The sequence below is a fragment of the Camelus dromedarius genome, chromosome X, assembly GCF_036321535.1.
Source record: "Camelus dromedarius isolate mCamDro1 chromosome X, mCamDro1.pat, whole genome shotgun sequence".
NCBI classification, from domain to species: Eukaryota; Metazoa; Chordata; class Mammalia; order Artiodactyla; family Camelidae; genus Camelus; species Camelus dromedarius.
The window spans coordinates 8,253,297-8,268,024 of record NC_087472.1 but is presented as its reverse complement, the minus strand read 5'-3'; positions in this window follow the sequence as shown (position 1 = coordinate 8,268,024).

Below are 14,728 nucleotides of genomic sequence, written 5' to 3'. Positions count from 1 at the left end.
TTTGTAATGTCATTCTTCCCTGTCTCCCCTATAAGCTTAAATCTTACAACTTCTGCCACATATGTACTAGTAGCTTGCAATCGCAACCAGTTTTCTTTCTTTGGCTAATGTAGAACACTTTATCGCACTATTACAGAATGCCTTCCTTTATTCTTATTAAGATTATAATTAGTGGTCTATGTAAACAGCTTTCCCATTCAGCCGTAACTTCTTCAAGGAATGATGTTATATTCTTCATCTTTTTCCTCAAAATTTTTGGCACAAAGAAAGGGCTCAAAATGTGATGAATTGAAGCAAAAGATGAAAAACAGTTGATAACATTTTTGTGAAACTAGAAGTAAAACAAATTTTGTGAACAGTAGCTACCAGCCGATATTTATTTAGAAACTCAAATGCATATTGTTCAACACAAACCTAAGACAATTTCTTAAATGAGATGGCCATAATGAGAGAACTTTAAATGACATTACAAAACACAATTTATTCATTGCTTATGCCTTTTCTTGCTTTTAGGAAGAGTAACTTTGCTTTTATAAAAATGATAAACACACATTATAAGTAATCTGAACAATAGAGAAAATTATAAAGGGGAAAGTAAAATATCACCCCAGACAGAATGCCCAGAAAAAAGCACAGCTTTTAGAAAGGAGAATATCATCATCCTGCACAACTGTATTTGAATAAATACAGAAAGGAGAGGAGAGAGACAAATAGTTTTACAAAATTGGGATCATTCAACACACTCTTTAAGTGTTCATTCATTGCCATTTCCTGTTAGAATGGTGAATAACATGGACTGCTGGATGCCTCTTCAAAATTAACCCTGGAGAAATTATACAGGTTAGAGAGAAACATCACTTAGAGGATCTGAAAACAATAAGAAAGGAAACACAATGTGTGACAGTCCTAGTAAAACAGAAGGTTGACTTGAGACGGTGTCATTGTGAGTGCGTGCGAGTGCATGTGGAGGGGAGTGACTGCAGCTCAGGGCAGAGGGCAGTGGAGGGCAGGATGGCAGTGAGACGACAGGTTGGAAGCAGGCTCCTAAGTTCTCTTCTTGCGCTTTCTCCCTATTTACCTTTACCTGTCCATTTTCCACTGAGATGAGGAACAACAGTCCAGGCTGCAGGCGTCAAGAGAGATTATCAGACCAGGGCAAGATATAAAACAGGTGGGGGTTACCAACCGCCTGCTGGCCTTGACTCTTGCCCCAGCCATGACACTCAGCCTCTCATCATCCTCCACTCTAAGCTCCCAGGACTTGTGGAAATTGCTTTTATCCAACATTGCTTTTGTGAACACTGATGCTTCCTGATGAAGTGGCAGCAACGACAAGTAGCAAGAGCAGTTCTGGAGTACTTGCGGTTCTCCGGGTGCCTATCCTCACCTCTTCTTTTAAATTCCCCAGGTATGAGCTGACCACCATATACCAAATGAAACAGAATTATTATAACAGAAATACCAAGAATTTTATATGTATCTACTTATACAGATTCATACATTCAAACATTCTTAAAGACGTGATGAAAGATACTAGCAATCTAAAACAGAAATAAAAATTTATATTAAAAAAAGATCCAAGTGGAAATGTTAGGAACTAAAAACATAATATTTGAAATCAGGAGCACAAAAGATGGAATAAATAAGAGGATGGATGTGGCTGAATAATAATTCAAAGATGTGGGAAATCATACTGAAGAATTTCCCCAGAAAACAGAAAATATAAAGAAGTAGAAAATAAATCAGAGGGAAAAGAGACATGGAGGATACAGGTAGAACTGCCAACAGGTGCAACAAAATAAGAGAAGAAAAAAAAGAAAGAAGGGGATTATATTAAGTAGGGAGAGCAGTGCCATGTCCTATAACAAACCACCCCAAACCTCAGTGACCTAACACAATAAATGTGAAAAAACTATAGGTCAAAAGAGTGGAGTTAGCGCTTCTCCTTAAAGCCATTTAGGGACCCAGGCTCCTACTACCCAGTGATTCTTTACTCTTCTAGACCTTCAAAGTCTGCCATCAGGTCCTTTGTTTCCAGCCAGACAACAAGTGAGGAGAGAGCACAAGGAGACTCATACGAGATATTTTAGACGCCAGTCCTGGAGGTGGCACACATCACTTCTGCCCATATTCTATTGGCCAGTACTTACCTAAATGTAAGGGGTCTGAAAATTGTGGTTTAGCAGTGTGCATGGGGGAAAACAAGAAAAACATTTATACCGTGAATAATAGCATTCTGTGCCACAGAAATATATGAAGAATTTATGAAGATAATCTTCTCAGAAATGAAGTTTAAAGACTATGTACGTAAAGGGTTAACAGAGTGCAAAACAGAAAATTTAAGGGGAAAGCCTCATTGTACACATTAAAATAAAACTTAAAATCATGAAAATCAAAGAGAAAATTCTAAAAACTTCAAAGAAGGAGCAGAAGATCAAATACAATAAGAATGTAAGTCAGACTGACGTCAGATTTCTCATCACCAATACTGAATTCAAGAGAATGAAATATTTTTTAAACATTGAAAGAAAAGATTAGATGTAGAAATTTATATCCAGCCTATTTATTATTTCGATGTGAGTATGTAATAAAATTTTTCTCAATCATACAAGGCCTCAGAAGGTTTGCCATACAATGACCCACTTTAAAACCACTCTTAAAGGAGGTACTCAATTTCAGCCATTCATTCAACAAATATTTATCAAGTACCAAGTATCTGTGAGGTTCCAGTGATACAGTGGCGAAAAAAAGCAGATTAAAAACTTCTGCCTTCAACAAGCTTACATTCTAAAAGATAAAGATCTATTGATCAATTGATCTATTATACAAAAAATTGTGTGTGTGTGTATATATAATGTACACACACAAACATATACGTACATGTATAATCACATATATGTGTATGTGTGTGTATACATATGATGTAGTAAATTGTATTGAGAAAAATAAATCAGAGATCAGAAAGGAGAATAGAAATATTTGAAGGACAGTTGTAATTTTAGGTGAGAAGAGAAAAAAAATTTAGGAGGATTCTGTAAGATATATGAGAATTAAAGGTGACAACATACCTTTAAATTTTCTGCCTAAAAAAGCAGGGACCAAAAATAAACCATTTAAAGGTACATTTATAGCAAGCTAGGGCCATATTGTAGTACAATATTAATAGAGTAAAAAGTGGGGGAAGGACTAAAGATGTGCGAGAGCATATTTATATGGTTAAGGAGGAGCACATAGATATTGATAAGTCCAAAAAATCAATGGAGGAAAGTGAACATGAGTATGGGCTTTATGTGATGTGGGCCATATAAGCAAAACTTAAATGTATAGGTTTTAAATCAGCAGAATAAAAGGTGATACATTCAGTGGAATTTACAAAGGAAGGAAAAAGAAAGTAGAGTTGACCCTTTAAAAACACAGGTTTGAACTGTGTGGGTCTACTTTTACTTGGTTTTCTTCAGTAGTAAACTTCAGTACTACATGATCCACAGTTGGCTGAGTCTGCAAATGTGGAACCACGGATATGGATAAAACACGAACACAGAGGGCCAAGTGTAAAGTCATACTTGTGTTTTTGACTCCACGGAGGGTCAACATCCTTAACCCCCACCTTGTTCAAGGGTCAGCTTACATGGAAAATATGAAATAAGATGGCAAATATAAGCCTTATTATAAAACCAAAAAAAAGTAAATATAAATTGGTTAATTCTAGCAATTAAAATATATTTGGTAGAATTCACCCATGAAGCCATCTGGTCCCGGATCGTTTTTTTTGGGAGCTTTTTGATTACTGTTTCAATCTCTATACTATTGATCAGTCTATTCAGATGTTCTATTTCTTTATGATTCAGTCCTGGAAGATTGTGTGAGTCTAAGAATTTGTCAATTTCTTCTAGGTTGTCCAATTTGTGGTTTATAGCTGTTCATAATATTATTATAATTATTTGTAATTCAGTGGTATCTGTTGTTATTTCACCTCTTTCATTTCTGAAAAATTTATCAGAAATTTTTATCCTTGTGCGTCTAGCTAGAAGTTTGTTAATTTTCTTTACCTTTTCAAAGAACTAGATCTGAGTTTCATTAATCTTTTTTATTATCTCTTTAGTCGCTGCTTCATTTATTTCTGCTCTGACCTTTTTTTTAAATTGAAGTACCATCAGTGACAATGTGCAATGTCCCAGTCATGCATATACATATACATATACATATACATATACATATACATATACATATACATGTATTTGTTTTCATTTTTTTTCCATTAAAGGTTATTACAAGATATTGAACATAGTTCCCTGTGCTATACAGCAGAAACTTTTTAAAAATCTATTTTTGTATATAAAGCAGCTAACATTTGTAAACCTGATCTTTATTATTTCTTTCCTTCTACTAACTGGCTTTCATTTGTTCTTTTTCTAGCTCTTTTAGGTATAAGATTAGATTGTTTCCGATTTTTCTTGTTTCTTGATGTAGTCCTATATTGCTATAAAATTCCTTCTTGGTACCACTTTTGCTGTATCCTATAGATTTTGGTATGTTGTATTTTCATTTTCATTTGTCTTCAGGTAATTTTTTATTTCTCCTTTGATTTCTTCCTTGACCCAATAGTTGTTCAATGGTATGTTGTTTAGTCTCCACATATTTGCGATTTTTTTCCAGTTTTTTTTCCAGTTTTTTTTTTAATGTAGTTGATTTCTAGTTTCATTCCGTTGTGATTGGAAAAGATGCTTGATGTGATTTCAGTCTTCTTAAATTTATTGAGACTTGTTTTGCATCTCAACATATGGTCTGTCCTTGAGAAAGTTCTATGTGCACTTGAGAAGAATGTGTATTCTGCTGCATTTGGATGGAATGTTTTGTACAACTCTATCAATCCATCTGGTCTAATGTTTCATTTAAGGCTGTTGTTTCCTTGTTGACATTCTGTCTGGATGATCTTTGTACTGATGTAAGTGGTGTGTTATTTAAAGTCCTCTACTATTGTTGTGTTGTTGTCAATTTCTCCCTTTAATTCCTATTAATAATTGTTTTTATACATTCTGGTGCTCTTATGTAGATGCATTAATCACTATTATGTCTTCTCGATGAATGGTTCCCTTTATTACTATACACTGTCAATTTTTGTCTCTTGTTACGTTTTTTGGCTTCAAGTCTATTTTGTCTGATATGAGTATGACTACACCCACTCATTTTGGGTTGCTATTTGCTTGGGGTATCATCTTCCATTCCTTCACTTTTAGCCTATGTTTGTCTTTAGAACTGATGTGTGTCTCCTGAAGGAAGCATATAGTTGGGTCCTGTGTTTTAATCTATCCATCCTCTTTGTCTTTTGATTGGTGAATTCAATCCATTTATATTTAGGGTGATGACTGATAGATGAGGACTTAGTCTGGTCATTTTATCTTTTGTTTTCTGGTTGCTCTACATCTCCATGGTTTTTGTGTGTGTGTGTTCCTGTCTGCCATTTTGGCTTGACTGTTTTCTATAATATTTTTCTCAGTTTCCTCCTTTTTAACATTGCATGTCTCTGTTCTATGTTTATGTTTTGTGGTTACCCTGAGGTTTGTACAAAACGTCTCATAGAGAAAATTCCTTCTTCTGCTGATAGTATCTTAGCTTCATTTACCAATATGAATTTTATCCTTTTCCTCTTCTTTTTTATGTTTTTATCTTAAATTACCCCTTTTTATGTTGAGTTTGTCACAAAACTGAGATGCCTATAGTTATTTTTCTGCTTTCTATTTATGCAATTTTCTTGTTCTCTCTATTTATCGCCTTGCTCAAAGCTTTATGTATTTTTGCTGTCTTGTTTCTGGTAGAATAGCTCCCCTTCAACACCTCTTATAAGGCAGATCTAGTGGTGAGGAATTCCCTCAGCTTTAGTTTGTCTGGGAAAGTCTTTAATTCTCCTTCATATCTGAAGGATAACTTTTCTGGATAGACTATTCTTGGCTGATCGCTTTTATCTTTCAGTGGTTTGAAATTGTTATTCTTTTCCCTCCTGGTCTGTGGGGTTTTTGCTGAGAAATATGCTGATATACTATGGGGGTTCCTTTGGAGGTTACCATCCTTTTTTCCTAGGTGCCGCCTTTACAATTTTTTCTTTGAAATTTCCTTTTGACAATTTTAATATCATGTGTCTTGAAGAGGACCTTTTTGTACTGAGGTAATTTAGTTTTTCTCTTAGCTTCTTGAACTGGTATATCCAGTTCCTTCTCCAAGCCTGGCAAGTTCTCAGTTATTATTTCTTTAAATAACCTCCGTGCTCCCTTCTCCCTCTACTCTCTTTCTTGGATACCCATTATCCTAATGTTGCCCTTCTTAAAAGATTTATAAGATTTAAATCTCATAAGATACCATTTTTCATATCTTGATCTCTTTCCTCTTGTACTTGTATCATTTCTAGATTTCTATTTTTGAGCTCATCAATTCTCTCTTCCATATGGCCTGCTCTATTTCCAATGCTTCCTAATGCATTCTTCACCTCACTTACTGAGTTCTTCAGCTTCAGAATTTGTTTGGTTCTTTTTTAAGAGTTTCGGTCTCTTTGGTAAAGTATTCCTTCTGCTCATTAATTTTATTTCTGAGCTCATTAAACTGCCTTTCTGATTTTTCTTATATCCCATTGAGGTTCTCTGTGATAGTTATTTTGAATTCTTTATCAGTTAGACTGCAGTATTCTGTGACTTTAAGTTTGGTTTCTGGAGAACTGTCATTTTCTTTTTTGTGGTATAGTACACTGTGGCTCTTCATGTTGCTTGATGAATTGTTCTTCTGTCATCACGTTCAAAGTAAATGACAAGCTGGGAGTTAGAGTCCTTTCTTTTGTTTCCTGCTGGTGGCACTGTCACACAAGTTTTTGGTCTCTCTTACCTGAGCTGCCTCTGGTTGTATTTCAGCGTTAGCACTTTCCAGCCTCCACAGTGTCTGTAAGAGGAAGGCTCTGTGCCTTCCTTGTTGCTTCTTGTGTCTCCAGGATCATTGCTGCCTTGCTTCTGTCAGACCCCTTGTCATCACTGGGAAGATGGGCTCTTCCTTTGCATCCCGGATCCCCTGGGACACAGGCTATGCTGTGGGGGGAGGGGGGACAGTGATGAGGGAGCCAGAATCACACAGGCACCTCTACCATGTCCAGTGTCGTAAGGTTCACAAGCTCCAACAATGCAAGTGGGGCAGGGGCCAGGGTCATGGGTGCCCCAACAGTTGGAAGGACAAGGTTCCAGGCCCCACTGCTGCTACTGCTCAGTTGCCTATGGCTGCAAGCACTGCTGCAGTAGGGAGGCTGGAGTCACGTGCGCTGCTTCCCCTGCTGCTCCTGGGCTCTCTGAAGCTGTGGGCCCAGCGACTGTGGTCAGAGAAGGCCTGGATTGCAGGCCGCTATTCCTTAGTTCCACCTCCTCTATGATTCTTTGGTTTCAGTCCACCTACTTTTAGATATACAGATGTGTGAAATTCTCTAGCATCCTGTTGTGTTGGGAAGAGGCACCTCTGTTGAGCTGTGGATGTTTTACTGGTTGTAGACTGAAGGGAAGAGACAAAGGCAGCTTTTCACTCTGTCATGTTTGTGATGTCACTCCTCTTTTTATTTTTTCTTGTCTAATTTTTATAATAAGCATGTATTAGTTTAAAACAGAATAAAACAAACATTTAAAATATGAACCAACCCTGGTAATTGAGAAAAAGAGCAACAGAGAAAACCCAGATAAGGAAAAATAAATAAAATAAGAAAGATAAGGGCAGAAATTAATAACAACGATAAAAAACTGATAGACAAGATTAATGACAAAGAAATGTGGTTCTCTGAAAAGATTAATTAAATGCACAGATTCCTGGCCAAGCTGATTCCTACAAAAATGATAAAACATAGATAAATAATAATGTAAAAGAAAAACAACAAATACAACCATTTAAAAATGATAAAATATTTTAAAACCTAGAGTAAATATATAAATATTTAGAAAAATATAAAATTTTATTATCACTTTAAGAGGAAAAAAATTAAATAGATCAATATCTATTAAATTAATAGAAATGGTAGTCAAAGAACTCCCTTCAAAATTAATGCCTAAGCTAAGAGTAAGATAATTTTACAGATGAATTATATCATATACAATATTTTTTTCACAAGGAATAAACAAGCTGCCAAACAAATGTTATTGAGCATCTCTCATCTTGATTCTAAAACCAGACAATAAAAAGGTAAGGAAAATCTAAGCCCCATTCAGACAGGAACGCAAATGCAAAGATCCTAAGTAAAATATGAGCTAAACAATTTCAACAGTGTAAGATGAATACAATACGTCGGGGGGAGGTATAACTCAGTGGTAGAGTGCATGCCTAGCATGCATAAGGTCCTGGGTTCAATCCCCAGTACCTCCACTAAAAAACAAATAAATAAACCTAATTATCTCCACTCAACAAAATATAAAAAATAAATACAATAAATAATAGAAATAAATAAATTTTTCTTTAAAAAAAGACGAATACAATACAAAATGATTAAGTAGGATTGTTTTCCTTTTGGGAATAAAATGATGATTTTAATATCAAAAATAACTGTAAATAAAAGCATTAATAGACTGAAGGAAAAAATCGTATGTTCATCCCTCTGCAAATAGTTTCAAAACCTATTTATGATAAAAACAAAATTCTTAGCAATGTGGGAAATCATAGAAACTTCCTAACTTGGTAAAATTTACATGCCAAATACCTACATCAAATATTAAATTTAATGTAGAAGCATTATATGTAACCCATGAAGATCAGGGATAAGATACATATATACTAGATACAAGACTACAGTTTAAAAAAAAAAAAACAGATCTCAGCACTCATGGAATTTACTTTATAATGAAGAAATACAATAATTATAGTATGTCCTGTGGTGGCAAGTGGCATGAAAAATAAAGTAGCGCAAGGGGATATAAAAATAGTAAAATATTACAAAAATATTTAAAATTAAGTGGCCAGAGAAGGTGATATCTGAAGAGACATTTGAAGGAGGTATATATTTAGAGCAGGGAGAGGGCATTTCAGGCAGACTGAATAGTCACTACAAAGGTCCTAAGCTGCAAGCTTGCCTGATGTGCTCTAGAAACAGCAAGGCAGCTAAGTCTGGGCTAGAATTACTGAAGATTAAGAGTGGTAGGAGATAAAGTTGGAGATTTGGGGTATACTTTAAAAGTGGATCTTATAGATTTAATGATATATTTGCTATAGAGTATGAAAGAAATTATTAGTGGTAGTTCCAAATTCTGTGCCCTGGTAACTGGATGAATGTGGTGGTTTCCTGAACTGAAATGGGGAACAATGAGGGAAGTCTAGGTTTAGAGACCAAAGAATTCTGTTTTGAACAAGTTAAAATTGAGAGACTCATTACAACTCCAAGAAAAGTCAACTAGTCAGGTAGATACAGTGATCTGGAGTTTAGGGAAAAGATTGGAACTATAAACAAACTGCAGAGGTCCCTGGTAAACTTGATAAGAGCTGTTCTGGTAGAGTGGTGGAGTCAAAAGCCTGAGAAGACTGTGTTCATGAAGGGATGAGAGGAGAAGGGGTCAAGAAATATTAGAAATAGTGTGGTGTCAAAGGAAGATTTCTTGTTTTGTTCATGTTTGATGAGTGTTAATACAACATATTTGAGTTATGTGGATACTGCCCAATAGAGAAGGGTTATTGGCGATGATTGATCAATGATAAATAACTCCTTTGCTTATTGTATGACCATACCAAGCTTTTTTCCTCTGGTAGTAATTTGTTTTTCAGCCATGGTTATTCTGTATATATACACACGTGAGATATATCTATCTCAATTTGTCCACTTCTCTCTCCAACTTCCCTGTTCAATTCATTTTTTATGATTTATCATCTTTCTTTCAGTATTTGCTTTGCTAGATTCTTGCTCCTATTTAATTTTTTAGTGAGAGATATTTGCTGCAGAATGGTCTTTTATTGGAAAGTACTGTTCTGCATACTTAGGTGGTTTCTACTTACATAGTTTTCATGAATATATGTTCATCTAGCTCACATATAGGCAGCACTGTTGAGACTTTCTATTATCTTTAATATATTTTCTTTATCCCTTCTTATTCAAACATTTCATTGTACATATGTATTATCTGCCTAGCTCCTGAAGGCATTTGAGTTTGCTAATCCTGGTATAATGTAGCTAGTTCAAATAGATAACACTGCCTCAAGATAATTTGTTGAATAATCCATCAAAACAATATAAAATGCTACCTTCACCTAGATGAAACCCTCATATATACATAGTTCTCTCTGTTTTTGTTACTCTCTTCAAGCAATTTCTCTGCATTTCCTAACCTAGCATCAAACCTTCAGGATGGTTTTATTAGTAAGTTATTTTTAAATACCTACTAATATAAGTCATCATTTATTGCTATTCAATTTTAGGATTTTATTGGTTAATTTCACATGAATACTTTTCTAGGAGACTTTGACATCATTTTGTCAAGCTTTTAAAATGCTGTTGGAATTACAAAAAATCTGTAGTTAATTTGGAGAGATCTGACACCTTATTAATTCCTATTTCTGGAGTTGTTTTCACTTTTTTTTTTTTGATTAGAGTTACTAGAGATTTTATAGTCAGTCTTAAAAAAAAGTTCTTAAATTTGGTTAATCAGTCCACTGAATGTTTTATATTATTATTTTATTTGGCATTTAATATATTTTTCCTGAGTTCCCTAGTTTTTTCTTTTTGCTACTTTTTTTTTTAAGTTTGAGTTAAATGATTAATTTATTTCCATACTTTATGTTTGATATTAAACCATCTAAGGATGAAAGATTCCCTCTGAGTACATCTTTTTTTTTCAATCCATCACTGCATAGGAGACCTAAAAAACTAATGTGGAATGTAATGTGGAGTCTATGAGCACCTATTTTGCTAGAAAAGGGGTATTTCCAAAGAAACAGTAACATGAGCAGACTTAAAACAAGGAGCCAAAAAATCTAGGTCATGCTCAGTTTAAAATGATATCTGGCAAACAAATGAAGAGGCAGTCTCTCCTAGTCATCTAGTAACAAGGAAAAAAACATAAAAAATTAACAGCCCTAAAAACCAAAACTGACTCACCATTACCAGAATCTGTAAGGAATTTCCAACTGAGTTGGACTAGGGAAAAGAGGGTAGAAACCCAGTGGCCTTTTCATATTTTCCCTTGGGAACCAGGGGAGACCATCACATCTCAAAGAAAGAAGAAAGTAATTTCACATTTTCATCATGGTATGTACTGATTCCCAAACCTAGGATCCATACCTATCAAAAAAGTAAACAGCTGACCTTGGTTTTTAAAACATGTAACTTCGAAATAAAATGGGATCATGGTCCTAAAGACTCAGGAAGTACTTAAATTTGATAATGATCTATAAAAGAAAGCAGAAGAATTTTTTTTTTACATCAAATTAAACATCACTTTGATCCCCCATCTTGTTAGACTGCTAGGAAATTTAATTTTCTTCTTCCCTGGGAACATTTATCTTCTTAGAGCTGAACTAGAATACAGTATTCTTCTGTGATACCACCAAAATGGGTAAAAGGCCTCAATCTCCATTCTATTGTGGTCACCACTTGGCCATCATTTTTATGCCCCCAGTAATCCATTTATGTCCAGACATTCATTCATTCCATGCTGCGATAAAAACAGGGTGCCTAGGGTCCTGTCTCCTTAGTTGCTCCAAATAACCATTTCCTTGGGAAACGTGCCATCTCTTTAGCGCTCTGTAACTATGTTGCATGTAACTCCCAGCTCTAACAGGCCACTCTCCCTCTCTCTTCCCAAAACTGGGGGAGTTTTTTCTTTCTCAGATACACTCTCTTCACTCTCCTCTTGCCTCCCTGCCTCCCTTCACTGTCTTTTTGAATGGGCTTATGCTTTTATTAAAGATATAACTGTTCTTAGTCCTATAAAAAACATTTAAACTTAAGAAATACTACTAAGGGAGGGATCCTGGATTCCTGCATAGAACAGAGAGAAGGGGAAAATATGAAAAGAACAAATACAAATTAATTTCTTATGAGCTTATGAATTTCTTATGCTATACATTCAAACAATGGAATACTATAGAGCAACAATACTGAGTGAACCACAACTACACACCTCTGTGGATACATCTCTTGAGTGAAAGGAGTCAGACACACAGAATATATACCATATGATTACATTTATGTAAAGTACAAAGATAGGAAAACTAATCTAAGCTGTTAGAAGTCAAGGCACAAGTGACTGAAGTGGAGTACAAGAAAGAGGGGCTCCTGGGATATTGATCTAAAAAAATTATCATCATCAAATGTAAATACTTCCTGAGTCTTCAGGACCATGATCCCATTTTATTTCAAAATAATATGTTTTAAAAAGCCAAGGTCAGCTGTTTACCTTTCTGGTAGATATGGATCCTGGGTTTGGGAATCAGAGTACACAGCATGATAAAGATGTGAAATTATTTTTTGAGATAGGATGTGCCTCTTTATCTGGATGCTTCTTATGTAATTACATTCCCCTTGTAAAACTTCCTTGAGCTTACAATTATGCACTGTATATTTTTCTATATTTATATCATACTTTGGTAAAAAAATAGTTTAAAAGTAAAATTAATGCATATTCATTAAAATTAGAAAATTCAGAAAATATACAGGAGAAATTTTAATTTTAAAATGCCATAATTTTGCCACTAGAGATAACTACTGAGATATTTTTATTTGATTCTTTCCAAGTATCCTTTTGGTGGACACACATGTGCCCATGTGTGTGTGTGTGTGTGTGTGTGCACGCGCGCATGCACTACATAGACAAATAAATTAATTCCACAAGTATGTTTTGAAACCCAACAGGGTGATGTTGTAGACCAGGGGTTGGCAAACTATGGCCCATATGCCAAATTTAATTACTTCCTGTTTTTATAAATAAAGTTTTATTGAAACATGGCTTTCTCAGTTTCACACTCACTAACTTACACATATTTTATGACTGATTTTGCACTACAATGGAAGAGTTAAGCAGTTGTGAAAGGGACTGTATAGCTTTCAAGGCCTAAAATACTTAATATCATCCTCTTTACAAAAAAAATTACCACCTCCTGATTTAGACATTAAGGACACAACAGTGAACAAAGCAAAATCTTGCCTTCCTAGGACTTACAGTCTGATGGGGATACAGACAATAAACAAGTAAGTTTATAATGTAATGTTTGGTTGTGATATGTACTATGAAGAAAAATAAACAAGAGTGTAGAGAGCACTGAGGACCTCAATTTCAGACGTGGTGGTCAAAGGCAGAGTAGAGCAGATCACTGAAGGAAGTGAAGGAGCAAGCCATACAAATATCTGGGGCAAAGGCAGTGGAGGCAAAGGGGAAAGCACATGCACTGTCCCTATGGGGGATGTGTGCCGGGTGTGCTTAGGGTGGAACAAGAAGGCACGTGTGGCTAAAGTACAGCAAGGAGAAGAGCAGCAGGAGTTGAGGATGGAGAGGCAGGCAGGGGCCAGGCCACGAACGTCCCTGCAGGCCACAGTTAGGAGTTTGGGTTTAATTCCAAGTGTGGTACTTAAGTTAGCATTGGTGTACTAGTAGTACACAGCACTGAAAAGCGTGAGGTTTTGAAGTGTAACATATCTGATTCAAATCCTGGCTTTGCCACTTGTTATATGAGGGACCATGGACTTATTACATAAACTCTTTAGGCCTCATTTTCCTCAAATGCATAATGGAATTAACAATATCTACCTCATATAATTGTTATAAAATTCTTAGTCCCAATGTCTGGCATAAAATAATTATTCTAAAAATGGTAGCAATGCATATAATGTCTGTATCTATGCAATATAATGAAAATATAGACACACACTCTCAAAACTACAAATACATGAGGCAGTATAGCACAGTAGTTACAAGGGAAGACATTACTGTCAGACTGTTAAGAGCCTGACTTTGGCTCCACCTTTCGTAAGTTGTTTGATCTTTCTGCAAGTTACTTAACCTTTCTGAGCTGCAGTTTCTTCATCTGTAACATACAGAAAATCATGGTACTTGCCTCAAAGGGTATGCTCTGAAGATTAAAGGAATGAACACATGGAAAGTTCTTAGGACATTACCTGGCATACAGGAAATACTATGCATACTGCAGCCACTAGCAAATAGAGAGCCTTGGTCCTCCTTCTTCAAGACATTTTTCTTTCATCTATTAGAAAATCATTCTAATATACTGATTTTGCTAGAACAAGACATTTTACCGTTTTTTTTTAATTATTTGAAATGAAGTGAAACATGATATTTCAATTTGTATTTCTTTAACTATTCATGAAATTATTTTTCTTTATACCCTAGCTGCTTATCAATAATTTGTTGTCACATCTGTTAATTATCCTTTCGTGCTTTTTTTGTCCATTTTTCTACTGTGGTTTCTCTTGTGTTCCCTACTAATTTGTAGCGACTCTATATATTAGGGTATTAACTCTTTGTCATGTTCCTGACAAATATTTCCCTAGATTCTTTGTAACTTAATATGCTCATCTCTGCATAATAATTAAAGCATCAATCATTCCAAGCAGAGGTAAAAACAAGTACTTTGGCAGAGCTAGAGCAAAGATTTTTGCAAAGGGCTGGGGGGCAGTGGTTGGGGAGTGGTAGGAAGGGAGAGAGAAAATTATGGAAAACACTGTAACATTTTGAGCCTGGTATGCTTAGTTAAGGGGCTTGGACTTCATTCTATAGAGAAT